Source organism: Aegilops tauschii, chromosome 6, assembly GCF_002575655.3.
Source record: "Aegilops tauschii subsp. strangulata cultivar AL8/78 chromosome 6, Aet v6.0, whole genome shotgun sequence".
NCBI classification, from domain to species: Eukaryota; Viridiplantae; Streptophyta; class Magnoliopsida; order Poales; family Poaceae; genus Aegilops; species Aegilops tauschii.
In genome coordinates this window covers 408,235,806-408,251,018 of record NC_053040.3, presented here as the reverse complement: position 1 = coordinate 408,251,018, position 15,213 = coordinate 408,235,806, and positions in this window count along the sequence as shown.

The window sequence follows — 15,213 nt, the reverse complement described above, 5'->3', positions numbered from 1 at the left end:
TAGCAGGCACTTCCTTGCGTGCGAAGATATAGCTGGTGGGTCCGACCTGTCAGCGGGGGGAATATTTTTTTCATGAAATACAGAGGCCCTTCCGGTGGGTCCCAGATGTCAGGTGGAGGAATCATTATTTTGCGTGTAATAAGGATGCATTTCCTTGTGTGCGGCCATGGGCCCATCTGTCAGCCTCTCCACGTACAGTCCACGTCCGATGGATGTCGTTCATTGACCATGTTGACCACGCCGCGCCGAGAGCACCAGGGCGGTGGACGACGGCGAGGCCTAGGAAGGGAACGACACGGAACCGGGGAAGACTCGGCAGTGGTTGCCCATGCGTTGGGGAGTATGAGGGTTTACTGGTCCGGCTGTTGTCGCCGGAAAATAATAGGAGGTGTGGGTGAGTAGAGGAATGACCTGGCCAGCAACGGAGTAGGGTGGGGCGGTGTGGCCTGTGTGGCAGCATAGCCGGCCACGGGAGGCAGGAGCAGGTAGTCCCACCAGCGCTGGTTTGGGCGGCTGGAGCAAGAAGATCAGATATTGAGAAGCAGCACGGTCGTTGGATTAACATCCAACGGTCACTGCTGCTAGAATCGTTTGTGGACTAAGTTGACAAAGCCTTTCGTACACGTCAACCTAGTAGACCCACAAGTCAGCCTCCAAATCTGTCCCAAACAGCATACAACCCAAACTAAACATACCTTAATTTAAATCCAATGAAATTTTACACGAACAAAAACATTGAAATTTAAAATATCAAAATCCGAAAGAAAAAAGTATTTTGGAACTAATTGCTTGTTTGCTGTATTTTTTCATTTTACAGCCCATTTATTATTACTTATAGCCCATTTCTTATTACTTATAGCCCATTTTCTGGGCAAAATGCATCCCTCCTCGTCTTGAAAGATTTCTGACCCAGCAGGGCCTAGAAAAGAAAGTAGGCCTACGTTGGTTATTCTGCAAAAAACAAAATAGCTGGGCTAGTGTGACGCCCAGATATTTAAGCTACAGTAATTCTCTGCTAATGATGCCACGTCACTTCGATTATGGTTGCTAATCTCGCGTTAGGTCGAAACCGATTCTAATTCAAATCCAAAATCAAGCAAACAATAAAAGTTTTCAAATATTAAAACTAAAATGTTCAGAGTGAACCAAATATTGCATAGATAATTATGGTGGAGAAACCACACCTTTATAAAATATTTAAGTACTATGAGATGAATAAAACAGCAGCAAAAACAAATATTTAAATACCTTTTGTAATTAATAAAATGTCAAACTAATTTATTTGAGGACTAGACTTTTTGACTATGGACTAAGTTGAAATACTAATTTAGATACTAAGTATATATTTGACTAAAACTAAAATAATAGGAAACAAAACTATAACAGAAAAGGTAATATAAATAAAAAGAAAAAGGCAAAACAGAAAATAAAATAAAAGGAATAAAAGAAAACAAAGATAAGAAGAGATGTAAGATGGAGAGAGGGAGCCCAGCTGCCGGACCAGTTGGCCCAAGGCCCACCCAACTCCCTCTTAACCCTAGCCTGCGCCGACCCCCACACTCTCTTGCTCGATTCCCTCCCCATCTTCCTCGCGCCGCCACACACTCAGCGGCGAGGGCCCTCGTGCCCGAACCCCCCGAGCTCGCCTCACCCTCCCCTGCACCAATCTCCGCCACCACTCCGCGCCAAAGCTCTCCCCCGCAGACGCCTCGCCAAACCGACGCCGCTCGTCGCCGATCCCCGGTGCCAGCGCTCGCTGCCGCCTCCCCGTCTTCGTCGCTCGTTCTCGACCTCCTCCTCGACAGCCCGCATCAAGCCACGCCACCCCGACCTCAACGTCGCCGTCCACCTCGACCTTGCCACGCCGTCCTCAACCTCCTCCTCGCCGGACTCCGTCGAGCCTCGCCGGCGAACCCCTGCAACGGGGGTGAGGACCCCGACCCACTCCGCCTACCCCTTTTTTTCTCCCTTGTCCACGTCGCTAGCGCCGTACCCGCCCGCTATCCGCCGTGACCGCGCCCCGGCCGCGCCGTCGCGCGCAAGCGCCCGCCCGTGCCGCTCCCTACTTGGCCGCTGCTGCCTTCTGATGTTGCTGCGGCCCCGGGCGTTGCTTCTTGTTGCTGCGCCGTCGACCCCTCTGCGCCGCCTCCGGCCACCGCCCCCCCCCGCGGTGTAACACCCCAAAATTTTGACCTTGTTTTATTAATTAAAATTTTGCCAGGAAATTAAATTTTTATTTTCTGGATTTATCTTTTGATTTCAGAACCTCTCTTTTCTTTAATATTGTGGAGTTTTTACCCCAAGTGAAAACTTTCCAAAAATATTATTGGACTTGTATACCCTCTCAAGAAAACATTGCTTTTATCAGTGGATTTATTTGCATAATTGTTTTTCCTGAGATTTATTCCTTAAAAAAATGATTTTTATAAGCTTTAGAGCCTCATTTGCACTACAACCCTTTCAAATACTTCTTTAAAATTCCCACCAAAATTTGGAGATGTCAGGTGATGTTCCCACATCACTTTTATGCAAAAATCTCTTTTAGTCATTTGGAGATTTTGAGCCCTACCTCAAGTTTTCAAATCTGGTCCAGTTTGTAATTTGCACTACAACCTATTTAAATATTCCTTTAAAACTTCCACCAAAATTTGGGGAGGTCAGTAGGAGTATATAATTCAACTTTATGCAAAAACCTATGAGTATGCTTTGAAAAATTTGAGCTAATCATCCTCTTTTGCTCTCTGGTTCAGTTTGGCATTTTCTACTGCAACCATATTTTAACTTGCCCTTTTACCCAGGACTCTTTTTCCTACGTATAGACCACCCTGCAAAACCCTTAAGCCCAGGAGAGTGGACCCATTGGAATATGTTTGGTCCATGAAATGATGCCCTTTTCTTTCTGTCCAGAATTGGTTTTCTCAAAAACTTGCACTAACAAGTTTCTGTTTTTGCCAAACTAACCTTACCACCTTCTTTAGCATCTAGAGAGACTATGATCTGGAGTTTTTGGCCACCCTAAGAGATGCCTAGATGCCCATGACATTTTGTCGAGCACTTTGTGTGCATGGCCAAATTTGGCATGATTTTTAGTTGGCATTGTGAGCTTGATCCTCTGACCTAACTAACTTGTCCACTAAGCTCCTAGCTAACCCTAACCCAGGCCTGTTAACTACCAGCATCATCCGAGCTCTCTAACACGCGCTGGCATTTCGTCGAGCACCTGGCGTGCATGCGCTGGGCGCGCCCAGAGCGCGCGTTTTGCACGTGCGTGCGCACGGGTCGCCGCGTCCCGCTCCTGACCCTTGCTCGCCTGCAGAGCCACGCCCGTCCTCGTCCACACACCAGAGCGCACCAAGCCCTCCCCTGGTGCCCTACAGCGCCGCCGTCAGAGCCCCTTGGCGGCACGCCAACGTCGGCAGCAGGTCTCTGCCATGGACGGCGCCGCCCAAGCCACACGCGCGCGCCAGCTGCCCCTGGAACAGCTCGAGCTCATCCGCAAGCTCGTCGGCACGCGCTCGTCGCCGCCACGTCGCCCTGCAGCTACAGAACGGCGGTTCGCCGTTCTTATCCACGGCCGCCGTGGGAACCGACCTTGGCCGCCTATAAGAGGAGCCCCGAGCTCGTCCAGTCACTCAGGCAAGCTCAAGCCACCCACCTAGCGCTCCCATAGCCTGCAATCGACCAAGGAAGGCCGTCTTCCCCCTCTCCGGTCAGCTCGTCCGCCGCCACGTTCCGGTCCCGCTCGTCGCAACCAGAGCCTCCCCCGTCCGTCTGGAGCCACCGTTCAACTCCCCTGAACCTTGCGGAGCCACCCCACCTCTCAAACACGATCGGGAACCACCGTAGCTCTAGTCCCCAAAACCTCCCGAAGCCACCTCCGCCGCGGAGCTCGCCGCCGGCGACTCCCTCCACCCCCGCCAACCTAGCGACCACCAGGAGGACCGCCCTGGACTGGCGGATCCATCCCTGCCCCCGGGGCCCCGTGGGGAGCCGCCGTTCGCCGGCGTCGATCACCGGAGCCCGCCACCACTCGGACAGAGGAGGAGGGAGGCGCGGGCGACTGGTTAAACCTGACCAGTGGGCCCCCTGGACCCACTGTCAGTGACCCCGAGCTGGCCCGCGCTGTTTTAAGTGGAGGCGTAAAGCCCGAAGTACGTGTCCCCCTCTCGAAAGCGTTTTTCGTCCGAAACGTTTTCTTTTCTGTTTTATTTTAAAATCAGATTTTGACTGAAACTTTGACTGGCTATATCTTTTTAAATAAAACTCCAAATGAATTAATTCTTTTTCCTACCTCTCTCAAATTCAACCTAGTTTATTTTAAGATTTAATTCAAAAATATCTAGGACAACTTTTTGCGCTGTTTTTAAAGTATGTGTTATTTGAATATTTTTGAAAATAGGAATTTGGAGGGGAGATTATAACTTTCAAAAGTTCTGGAGTGCACCTCACCCCTCCACACCTTGAAGGCAAGCATCTTGAACTCAGATATGATACAAGTTGGGTGCTGTTTTGCTAGAATATTTTAGAACTCCATCATTTATGCTAATGTGGAGTGGTGTTATTTTATGTGGAATCATACTCATGCATATAAGCACATGGTGAAAATCTTTTCTGTTATGTATGTGACATTGGTGACAGTAGCTACTTCTCATGCCACATGTGCCTGATGATAGTTCGGAGGGAGTCCGAAAGGAGGTTATGTTCCGGTGAACACAACCCCGTGACTGACGTCTCGTTGTGGCGAGAATGTGCAGTAAGGCATGATGGGGCATGAGGGGTGGTGACCCTGTCGGGAAACTATGAAGAACATTGCTATGCTAACCATGCAGGGAATACTTAAACCTCCTAAGTCGTCCATAGATCGAGTCTTGTTCCAGTAACCCCCCATACTTGTTTCGTACTACCACTTGTCCCTGCCATAGGTAGGGTATGGTTCAGTAAGTTGTCAACCCCTTACCTAGCACACACCGTACAGAGAGGCCATGGTGGAAGATACCGGCTGCATCCGATAGGCATGCCACCTGGTCCGGGGGCATGGGTGTTTCCGGTTGGAGCCGAGGGGGTAGCTCCCCTAGTTTGCGCGCGGTATAAATTTTGTGATCCCATGCTAAGTCGAGGTTGTAGCCTCCCCACTTAGAGTTTTGCTTAATGGGTGTCGTGGGTGATTCCAGACACTGGTAAGTTAGGGTGGTGTGTGCGGTTAGGTGTGTTTTCAATTAAAAGACCGTAGACGGAATTAGTCCCGATGGACTAAAGAAATCCGTTACCCGTGGGTAAAGAGTACACCCTCTGCAGAGATTATACATCTATTCGAATAGCCGTGTCCATGGGTAAGGACTACAGTCTGGGATGGGTCAAGTGTCGGTCTTCGGAGGAGAAAAACTGTTAACCAGAACTTGGATCTTGACTTGTGACTTGTGATGATTATGATTATTATTATTATGGACTAACCATTTACATTATTTGAAATTTTGAGTATCCCTGGGACGGTTCTACCTCCTGGATATTCACCATGCTTATTTACCTTATAAGCCCTTTATGTGGTGTCGCTGAGACGCCCGACTGTGGCATGCTTGTTATTTATTTACCTTATAAGCCCTTTATGTGGTGTCGCTGAGACGCCCGACTGTGGCATGCTTGTTATTTATTTACCTTATGAGCCCTTTATGTGGTGTTGCTGAGACGCCCGACTGTGGCATGCTTGTTATTTATTTACCTTATAAGCCCTTTATGTGGTGTCGCTCAGACGCCCGACTGTGGCATGTTTGTTATTCTTTTATATAAGCCCTTTATGTGATGTCGCTCAGACGCCCGACTGAGGCACGCTTTATATTATTACCCATTCAAGGTGTCGCTTCAGACACCCGATCGGTGCATTTTTAATTTCCTGTTTACGTGCATCGTGAGTTTTATTTTGGGACTGACTAAGTGATCGCGGATTATTTTAGTGCATGATTATCACCTGCTATGTTATACCTATTTTCATGATGTTTGCGAGTACATTCAAAGTACTCACTGGCTTGTCCCTGGCTATTGTCTTGGCCAGATTTCTTGCGTGGAGAGGAGCGTTGCGACAACAGCCCCGGAACCCATGCAAAAGGTGATAGCAGCCTCGCGAAGATAGGAGTTATCCTGGTCAGCTGTTCCTGTGGGAAATGGAGTCCCATGGCCACTGATGAACCACCAACCGCTTCCGCCATCAACCACTAGAAACCATTTGTCGTACTCACAGGCCAGAATGGTCTTGTACCACATATTTTGTAATTTTGCTTGGAATTTCTATATCAAGTTGGTGCCTCATCAGCTAATAGTAATCCTGGGGCTGGTGAGCACAAGGACCATTTTTGGGAAATTGATACCCCAAAAATCCGGTCCTGACAAACTTGGTATCAGAGCCAGGCTGACCATTGGCTAATCCTTTCTTAGCCAGGTCAATAAACCTAGGTTAACCAACCCACCAGACCTTAACCTAACCCCGGCCAAGCTTCCCGTGTAAGATAGCCACACAGTGACCCCGACGCTTTTGGCAGTCGGTGCCCAACCTATCAGCCTAGCCTGTCGATCACGCGCCAGTTACTGACACCTAATTTGTCTCATTCGCAAGCGTGCGAAGGAAGACTCTGTCCCCTTTTCTATAAAAAGGGCACGCTAGCCTCAACACAGCACAGCACAGCCTCTTGCCCCAACTCGAGGCATAATGCCTGGCCCTATTGTGCACAATGAGACCACAGCCACCAACCTTGGAGGTTTTGTGACCGTGCTCGCAAACCTCACCCGCCGTGCCTATGCATTAGAAGAGCCCCCGGAGTATGTTGTGTATCAAGGACCCATGAGCGGTGAGAGCCATCAATTTTGGGCCACAGTGCACATCTATGGTAGGGGTCTATCTCCAGAATGCCCCTACAGGTTCACTGGAAGGACAACTTCCTTTGAGCCACAAGCCATACAGCTAGCAGCTCGAGAGGCTATAGTTCAACTCCGGCACTTGTCGCCCAGAGTTAATTGTCGCTCGTTCTACTACTACCCTAGCCGTGATGGGTATGGTAGGCCGCCCCAGGTTGCCAACGGAGATCACGAGACGGATCCTGCATTGTTGCATCTTGTGCGCTATGTAAGTGCACTAGAGGAACTGTTCGATCAAATCACCCTTGATCTGATCGCAGCTCGTGGAGAACTGGTTCGCCGAGCCCCGGCAAGAGGAGAAGATGAGCCCGACGCCGACAACCCAGTCGTGCTGTTCGGACAACCGATCGAGTCCTTGAGGACTTCCCCAGCCATCGGCCAAAATACTTTGGTGTCCCCAGAAGTGCTTCGTCGCCTTTTGGGAACACGCTCCAACGGGATTGTGGCCAACAACCCCCGCGATGGTCATCATCGCTACCCTGACCCTGCAGCCCCTCAACCTCATCCAGCTAATCCCGACGGTGAAACCCGTGGAGAAGCCTCGACATCCACAAGGCAAGCCCGCTTAGATGTTAACGAAGTAGACTAAGTCACTCGAGTAGTACCGAGCCTTAGTATTTCTACGCCTTGAAATTGTGTGATCCTGTATCACCATAATTAAATGCTGTCTGCTTGTGTGCCCCTATTTTTGAATGGTAGCCATGCATAAGTACGTCAGTGTACAGTTGCATTTTTAAATTCCGGGCGCAGCTACCAAAACCACCCCGACGACACCCACAGTAATGCGCCACTTTGTGAGATATGTATATCTGTAGCTTTGACCCCGACCCCCATAAGAGCAGAACCGACAAACTAGTTACCTTTCACCACGATAAATGACCCCGCCTAGATGCTATATAAAAGGCCACCTCGTGACCTTGCCAAGTATCCGTCATCTGGTGCACAACTTTCACAGCCATTTCTTGCCATGTCGAGCCCTAGTTTTTATATGAGAACCCCAGATGCCACCCCAGGTAGTTTTGTCAAAATATTGTGGGACTTTACCTGCAGTACCATGAGTGCCATCCATCCACCCCAGTACGAGTTGCTCAAATCGAGGATCACCCCATCCACCTCGAAATATTGGGCAGTGGTGCACATCCCTCCCACAAATCCAAACCAAGACCCAACGGAAGTCTCCTTTGTGGGGAAATCTATGCCAACTCCGCAAATGGCCATGGAAGCTGCTGCATACGAAGCACTTGCTCGCCTTCGATTTGCGGTGCCCTATGCCAGCGAACGGGGGTATTATTATTTCCCGAGCCGTGCGGCACCCGGAGAAGTAGCATCTTTTCCCGGTGGACGAATTGAGAGAGACCCGGTACTGGCCAACCTTGCCCAGTATGTTATCGCTCAAGAGCATTTGACTCAGCGGGTAATGGGTTATCTCCAGAACCTCGCTGATTTAAATCCTCAGATCGCTATTGGCAGACCACTGAGGCCCGACCAGGAGAGATGCATTCATCGGCTAGTCAATCCGCTTCCCCCGATAGAAGAGGAGTGTGTCCCAGTACCAGAGACGTTTTCTGAGGACCCTATCCATTTACCGTTATCATGGTAGACATCACTGCTATGTTCATTGTCTCAGCATTTGTTTCTGTGTTGCAACTCATGCGTGGTACCCTAAAGTTGTGCGATGAATTAAATTTTTAGTTTCAATTAATGTGAGTAGCTTGTACTGCTGTTAATTGTGATTAACTATTTTCACTCTCAGTAAATTTCGAAGTGAGATTTTTTTTCCCGGAATCGTTGCGGCATACATCTCTTCACGGTGTAGATTTTTATTCACGCAGCACCACAGCAGACTCACAACCGCAACCACTCGACCTCGTGCACTAATTGCTAATGCACATACACATGTTACACCTAACTGATCACCTCTGAAGGAGAGGTTAGTGGGTAATCACTCGGGTACAAGCTGCCTCCAACACACTGACAACAGTTAGCGCCCGACACCGCACTTAATTCTCATGATCACCGCCACCGCGAAGGGCTAACACTCGAGCAGCAGCATCACGACGATCATCGAGGATCATCACGCAAGGGAGCACGGAGAACCCCAGCAACGCCGCCAATCCTCCGCACATTAGGACCACGTACCAGTCCGGCATCACCTCCGCCATTAGAGCCTCGTCTTGAGCTCCTGCAAACAGAAATGGAGGGGAAGGAAGGAGAAGGAGAAGCGAGGCCAGGTGTGAGGAAGAAGAAAGGAGCACCGCGATCATTTTATAGCTCGAGATCGGTGTACAGTGGGCGAGGTCCACCAGCGCCGCTCGTCGCTCGATCGCCGGTGTTCGGAGGCGAATCCGCGAGCAGTGCCGACAGTACACTGGCCCGCGAGGTGAGTGCACGCTACACCGGCAGCTAGCACGCCGCGCACTACCGCAGTACGGCCTAGATGCCCTACGCGCTAGACGTCGCCGGTGGAGAAAGCGCGGGAAAGCACGCGAGAGAGAGAGAAAGAAGAGAGGGCCAGCGGTAGAAGAAGAAACTGACAGTGGGCCCCGGGTCCACCTGTCAGCCAGAGAGAGCACTGTGCTCTTGGGTACGACCAACATATTTTAGTAATTTAGAATTTACTCTAAATTTACTGTAACAATAGTAGAAATATCTCGTTTTTCCCCAACCATGGATTTTTCCACGCAACTCCAGTATACCACACTGTAGTTTTACACCACTTATTGCCCTCTCACTGTAGATACATTTTATTGCATAAGTAGGACGATTTTTTTGGTAAGAGTATTATTGGTTCAAAACGGCTTTTAGCAAATCTCGAGGACGAGATTTTTCTGAAGGGGGGTAGTGTTGTAACACCCCAAAATTTTGACCTTGTTTTATTAATTAAAATTTTGCCAGGAAATTAAATTTTTATTTTCTGGATTTGTCTTTTGATTTCAGAACCTCTCTTTTCTTTAATATTGTGGAGTTTTTACCCCAAGTGAAAACTTTCCAAAAATATTATTGGACTTGTATACCCTCTCAAGAAAACATTGCTTTTATCAGTGGATTTATTTGCATAATTGTTTTTCCTGAGGTTTATTCTTTAAAAAAATGATTTTTATAAGCTTTAGAGCCTCATTTGCACTACAACCCTTTCAAATACTTCTTTAAAATTCCCACCAAAATTTGGAGATGTCATGTGATGTTCCCACATCACTTTTATGCAAAAATATCTTTTAGTCATTTGGAGATTTTGAGCCCTACCTCAAGTTTTCAAATCTGGTCCAGTTTGTAATTTGCACTACAACCTATTTAAATATTCCTTTAAAACTTCCACCAAAATTTGGGGAGGTCAGTAGGAGTATATAATTCAACTTTATGCAAAAACCTATGAATATGCTTTGAAAAATTTGAGCAAATCATCCTCTGTTGCTCTCTGGTTCAGTTTGGCATTTTCTACTACAACCATATTTTAACTTGCCCTTTTACCCAGGACTCTTTTTCCTACTTATAGACCACCCTGCAAAACCCTTAAGCCCAGGAGAGTGGACCCATTGGAATATGTTTGGTCCATGAAATGATGCCCTTTTCTTTCTGTCCAGAATTGGTTTTCTCAAAAACTTGCACTAACAAGTTTCTGTTTTTGCCAAACTAACCTTACCACCTTCTTTGGCATCTAAAGAGACTATGATCTGGAGTTTTTGGCCACCCCAAGAGATGCCTAGATGCCCATGACATTCTGTCGAGCACTTTGTGTGCATGGCCAAATTTGGCATGATTTTTAGTTGGCATTGTGAGCTTGATCCTCTGACCTAACTAACTTGTCCACTAAGCTCCTAGCTAACCCTAACCCAGGCCTGTTAACTACCAGCATCATCCGAGCTCTCTAACACGCGCTGGCATTTCGTCGAGCACCTGGCGTGCATGCGCTGGGCGCGCCCAGAGCGCGCGTTTTGCACGTGCGTGCGCACGGGTCGCCGCGTCCCGCCCCTGGCACTTGCTCGCCTGCAGAGCCACGCCCGTCCTCATGCACACACCAGAGCGCACCAAGCCCTCCCCTGGCGCCCTACAGCGCCGCCGTCAGAGCCCCTTGGCGGCACGCCGACGTCGGCAGCAGGTCTCTGCCATGGACGGCGCCGCCCAAGCCACATGCGCGCGCCAGCTGCCCCCTGGAACAGCTCGAGCTCATCCGCAAGCTCGTCGGCACGCGCTCGTCGCCGCCACGTCGCCCTGCAGCTATAGAACGGCGGTTCGCCGTTCTTATCCACGGCTGCCGCGGGAACCGACCTTGGCCGCCTATAAGAGGAGCCCCGAGCTCGTCCAGTCACTCAGGCAAGCTCAAGCCACCCACCTAGCGCTCCCATAGCCTGCAATCGACCAAGGAAGGCCGTCTTCCCCCTCTCCGGTCAGCTCGGCCGCCGCCACGTTCCGATCCCGCTCGTCGCAACCAGAGCCTCCCCCGTCCGTCTGGAGCCACCGTTCAACTCCCCTGAACCTTGCGGAGCCACCCCACCTCTCAAACACGATCGGGAACCACCGTAGCTCTAGTCCCCAAAACCTCCCGAAGCCACCTCCGCCGCGGAGCTCGCCGCCGGCGACTCCCTCCACCCCCGCCAACCTAGCGACCACCGGGAGGACCGCCCTGGACTGGCGGATCCATCCCTGCCCCCGGGGCCCCGTGGGGAGCCGCCGTTCGCCGGCGTCGATCACCGGAGCCCGCCACCACTCGGACAGAGGAGGAGGGAGGCGCGGGCGACTGGTCAAACCGGACCAGTGGGCCCCCTGGACCCACTGTCAGTGACCCCGAGCCGGCCCGCGCTGTTTTAAGTGGAGCCATAAAGCCCGAAGTACGTGTCCCCCTCTCGAAAGCGTTTTTCATCCGAAATGCTTTCTTTTCTGTTTTATTTTAAAATCAGATTTTGACTGAAACTTTGACTGGCTATATCTTTTTAAATAAAACTCCAAATGAATTAATTCTTTTTTCCTACCTCTCTCAAATTCCACCTAGTTTATTTTAAGATTTATTTCAAAAATATCTAGGACAACTTTTTGCGCTGTTTTTAAAGTATGTGTTATTTGAATATTTTTGAAAATAGGAATTTGGAGGGGAGATTATAACTTTCAAAAGTTCTGGAGTGCACCTCACCCCTCCACACCTTGAAAGCAAGCATCTTGAACTCAGATATGATACAAGTTGGGTGTTTTTTTGCTAGAATATTTTAGAACTCCATCATTTATGCTAATGTGGAGTGGTGTTATTTTATGTGGAATCATACTCATGCATATAAGCACATGGTGAAAATCTTTTCTGTTATGTATGTGACATTGGTGACAGTAGCTACTTCTCATGCCACATGTGCCTGATGATAGTTCGGAGGGAGTCCGAAAGGAGGTTATGTTCCGGTGAACACAACCCCGTGACTGACGTCTCGTTGTGGCGAGAATGTGAAGTAAGGCATGATGGGGCGTGAGGGGTGGTGACCCTGTCGGGAAACTATGAAGAACATTGCTATGCTAACCATGCAGGGAATACTTAAACCTCCTGAGTCGGTCGTAGATCTAGTCTTGTTCCAGTAACCCCCCATACTTGTTTCGTACTACCACTTGTCCCTGCCATAGGTAGGGTACGGTTCAGTAAGTTGTCAACCCCTTACCTAGCACACACCGTACAGAGAGGCCATGGTGGAAGATACCGGCTGCATCCGGTAGGCATGCCACCTGGTCCGGGGGCATGGGTGTATCCGGTTGGAGCCGAGGGGGTAGCTCCCCTAGTTTGCGCGCGGTATAAATTTTGTGATCCCATGCTAAGTCGAGGTTGTAGCCTCCCCACTTAGAGTTTTGCTTAATGGGTGTCGTGGGTGATTCCAGACACCGGTAAGTTAGGGTGGTGTGTGCGGTTAGGTGTGTTTTCAATTAAAAGACCGTAGACGGAATTAGTCCCGATGGACTAAAGAAATCCGTTACCCGTGGGTAAAGAGTACACCCTCTGCAGAGATTATACATCTATTCGAATAGCCGTGTCCATGGGTAAGGACTACAGTCTGGGATGGGTCAAGTGTCGGTCTTCGGAGGAGAAAAACTGTTAACCAGAACTTGGATCTTGACTTGTGACTTGTGATGATTATGATTATTATTATTATGGACTAACCATTTACATTATTTGAAATTTTGAGTATCCCTGGGACGGTTCTACCTCCTGGATATTCACCATGCTTATTTACCTTATAAGCCCTTTATGTGGTGTCGCTGAGACGCCCGACTGTGGCATGCTTGTTATTTATTTACCTTATAAGCCCTTTATGTGGTGTCGCTGAGACGCCCGACTGTGGCATGCTTGTTATTTATTTACCTTATGAGCCCTTTATGTGGTGTTGCTGAGACGCCCGACTGTGGCATGCTTGTTATTTATTTACCTTATAAGCCCTTTATGTGGTGTCGCTCAGACGCCCGACTGTGGCATGTTTGTTATTCTTTTATATAAGCCCTTTATGTGACGTCGCTCAGACGCCCGACTGAGGCACGCTTTATATTATTACCCATTCAAGGTGTCGCTTCAGACACCCGATCGGTGCATTTTTAATTTCCTATTTACGTGCATCGTGAGTTTTATTTTGGGACTGACTAAGTGATCGCGGATTATTTTAGTGCATGATTATCACCTGCTATGTTATACCTGTTTTCATGATGTTTGCGAGTACATTCAAAGTACTCACTGGCTTGTCCCTGGCTATTGTCTTGGCCAGATTTCTTACGTGGAGAGGAGCGTTGCAACGACAGCCCCGGAACCCATGCAAAAGGTGATAGCAGCCTCGCGAAGATAGGAGTTATCCTGGCCAGCTGTTCCTGTGGGAAATGGAGTCCCATGGCCACTGATGAACCACAAACCGCTTCCGCCATCAACCACTAGAAACCATTTGTCGTACTCACATGCCAGAATGGTCTTGTACCACATATTTTGTAATTTTGCTTGGAATTTCTGTATCAAGTTGGTGCCTCATCAGCTAACAGTAATCCTGGGGCTGGTGAGCACAAGGACCATTTTTGGGAAATTGATACCCCGAAAATCCGGTCCCGACACGCGGCTCCAGCCGCGCCGTGGCCGCCGGCCGCGCACCCCCGCGGCCATCTCCCGCGACCGGCGCTGGCGCCCTGGCACGCCCCATTGCCCGTGCCCGTTCGAGCGGGTTCGCCCGCCCGTTACCCGTACCCAGCGCCCGTTAAGTCCCCTTGCCCCATTGACATGTGGGGCCTAGCCCCAGAACGTTTTTATAAAAAAAGAATAAATAATAATAATAATTAAAAATAATTAAAATATTAATTAAAGAATTAATTAACTTAATTAATCCTGATTAAATTAACCTAATCACTAGTTAACTTAACTAAATTCTGATTAGCCTGATCAGTCAATGACATGCGGACCCCACACGTTAGTTTGACCAGTCAACACCTCTGTTGACTGCTGACGTCATGCTGATGCAATAATACTAATTTCGAATTAGTTTAATAATAATAATTTAGAAAATGATTTAATTTTTTAAAAATCAATATAAAATAAACCGTAGCTCGGATGGGAAAACTTTGTACATGAAAGTTGCTCAGAACGACGAGACGAATCAGGATACGCAGCCCATTCATCCACCACACATCCCTAGCATAGCACACACACAACTTTCCCCCTTCGGTTCATTTGTCCAAAAACGCGAAACACCGGGGATACTTTCCCGGATGTTTCCCCCCTTCATCGGTATCACCTCCTACTACGTTAGGTCACCTCTAGCATCTCATAATGCCATGTTACACTTTATGATGCTTGATTGCTCTGTTATTTATTGTGTTCCCCCTCTGTTACTTCTTTCCGGTAGACCTCGAGACTGCCGGCGACTCCCAGTTCGACTACGGTGTTGACGACCCTTCCTTCTTGCCAGAGCTACCAGGCAAGCCTCCGCTTGATCACCAAATATTGCCTATTCTTCTCTATACTGCTTGCATTAGAGTAGTGTAGCATGTTACTGATTTCGGTTAATCCTATTCTGTTGCATAGCCTGTCATTGTTGTTACAGTTGTTACCCTTACCTTCTATCCTACTGCTTAGTATAGGATGCTAGTGTTCCATCAGTGGCCCAACACTCTTGTCCGTCTGCCATGCTATACTACTGGGCCGTGATCACTTCGGGAGGTGATCACGGGTATATACTATATACTTTATATACATGACACATGTGGTGACTAAAGTCGGGTCAGCTCGCTCAGAACCCGCAAGTGATTCTGATGAGGGGGCTGAAAGGACAGGTGGCTCCATCCCGGTAGAGGTGGGCCTGGGTTCCTCACGGC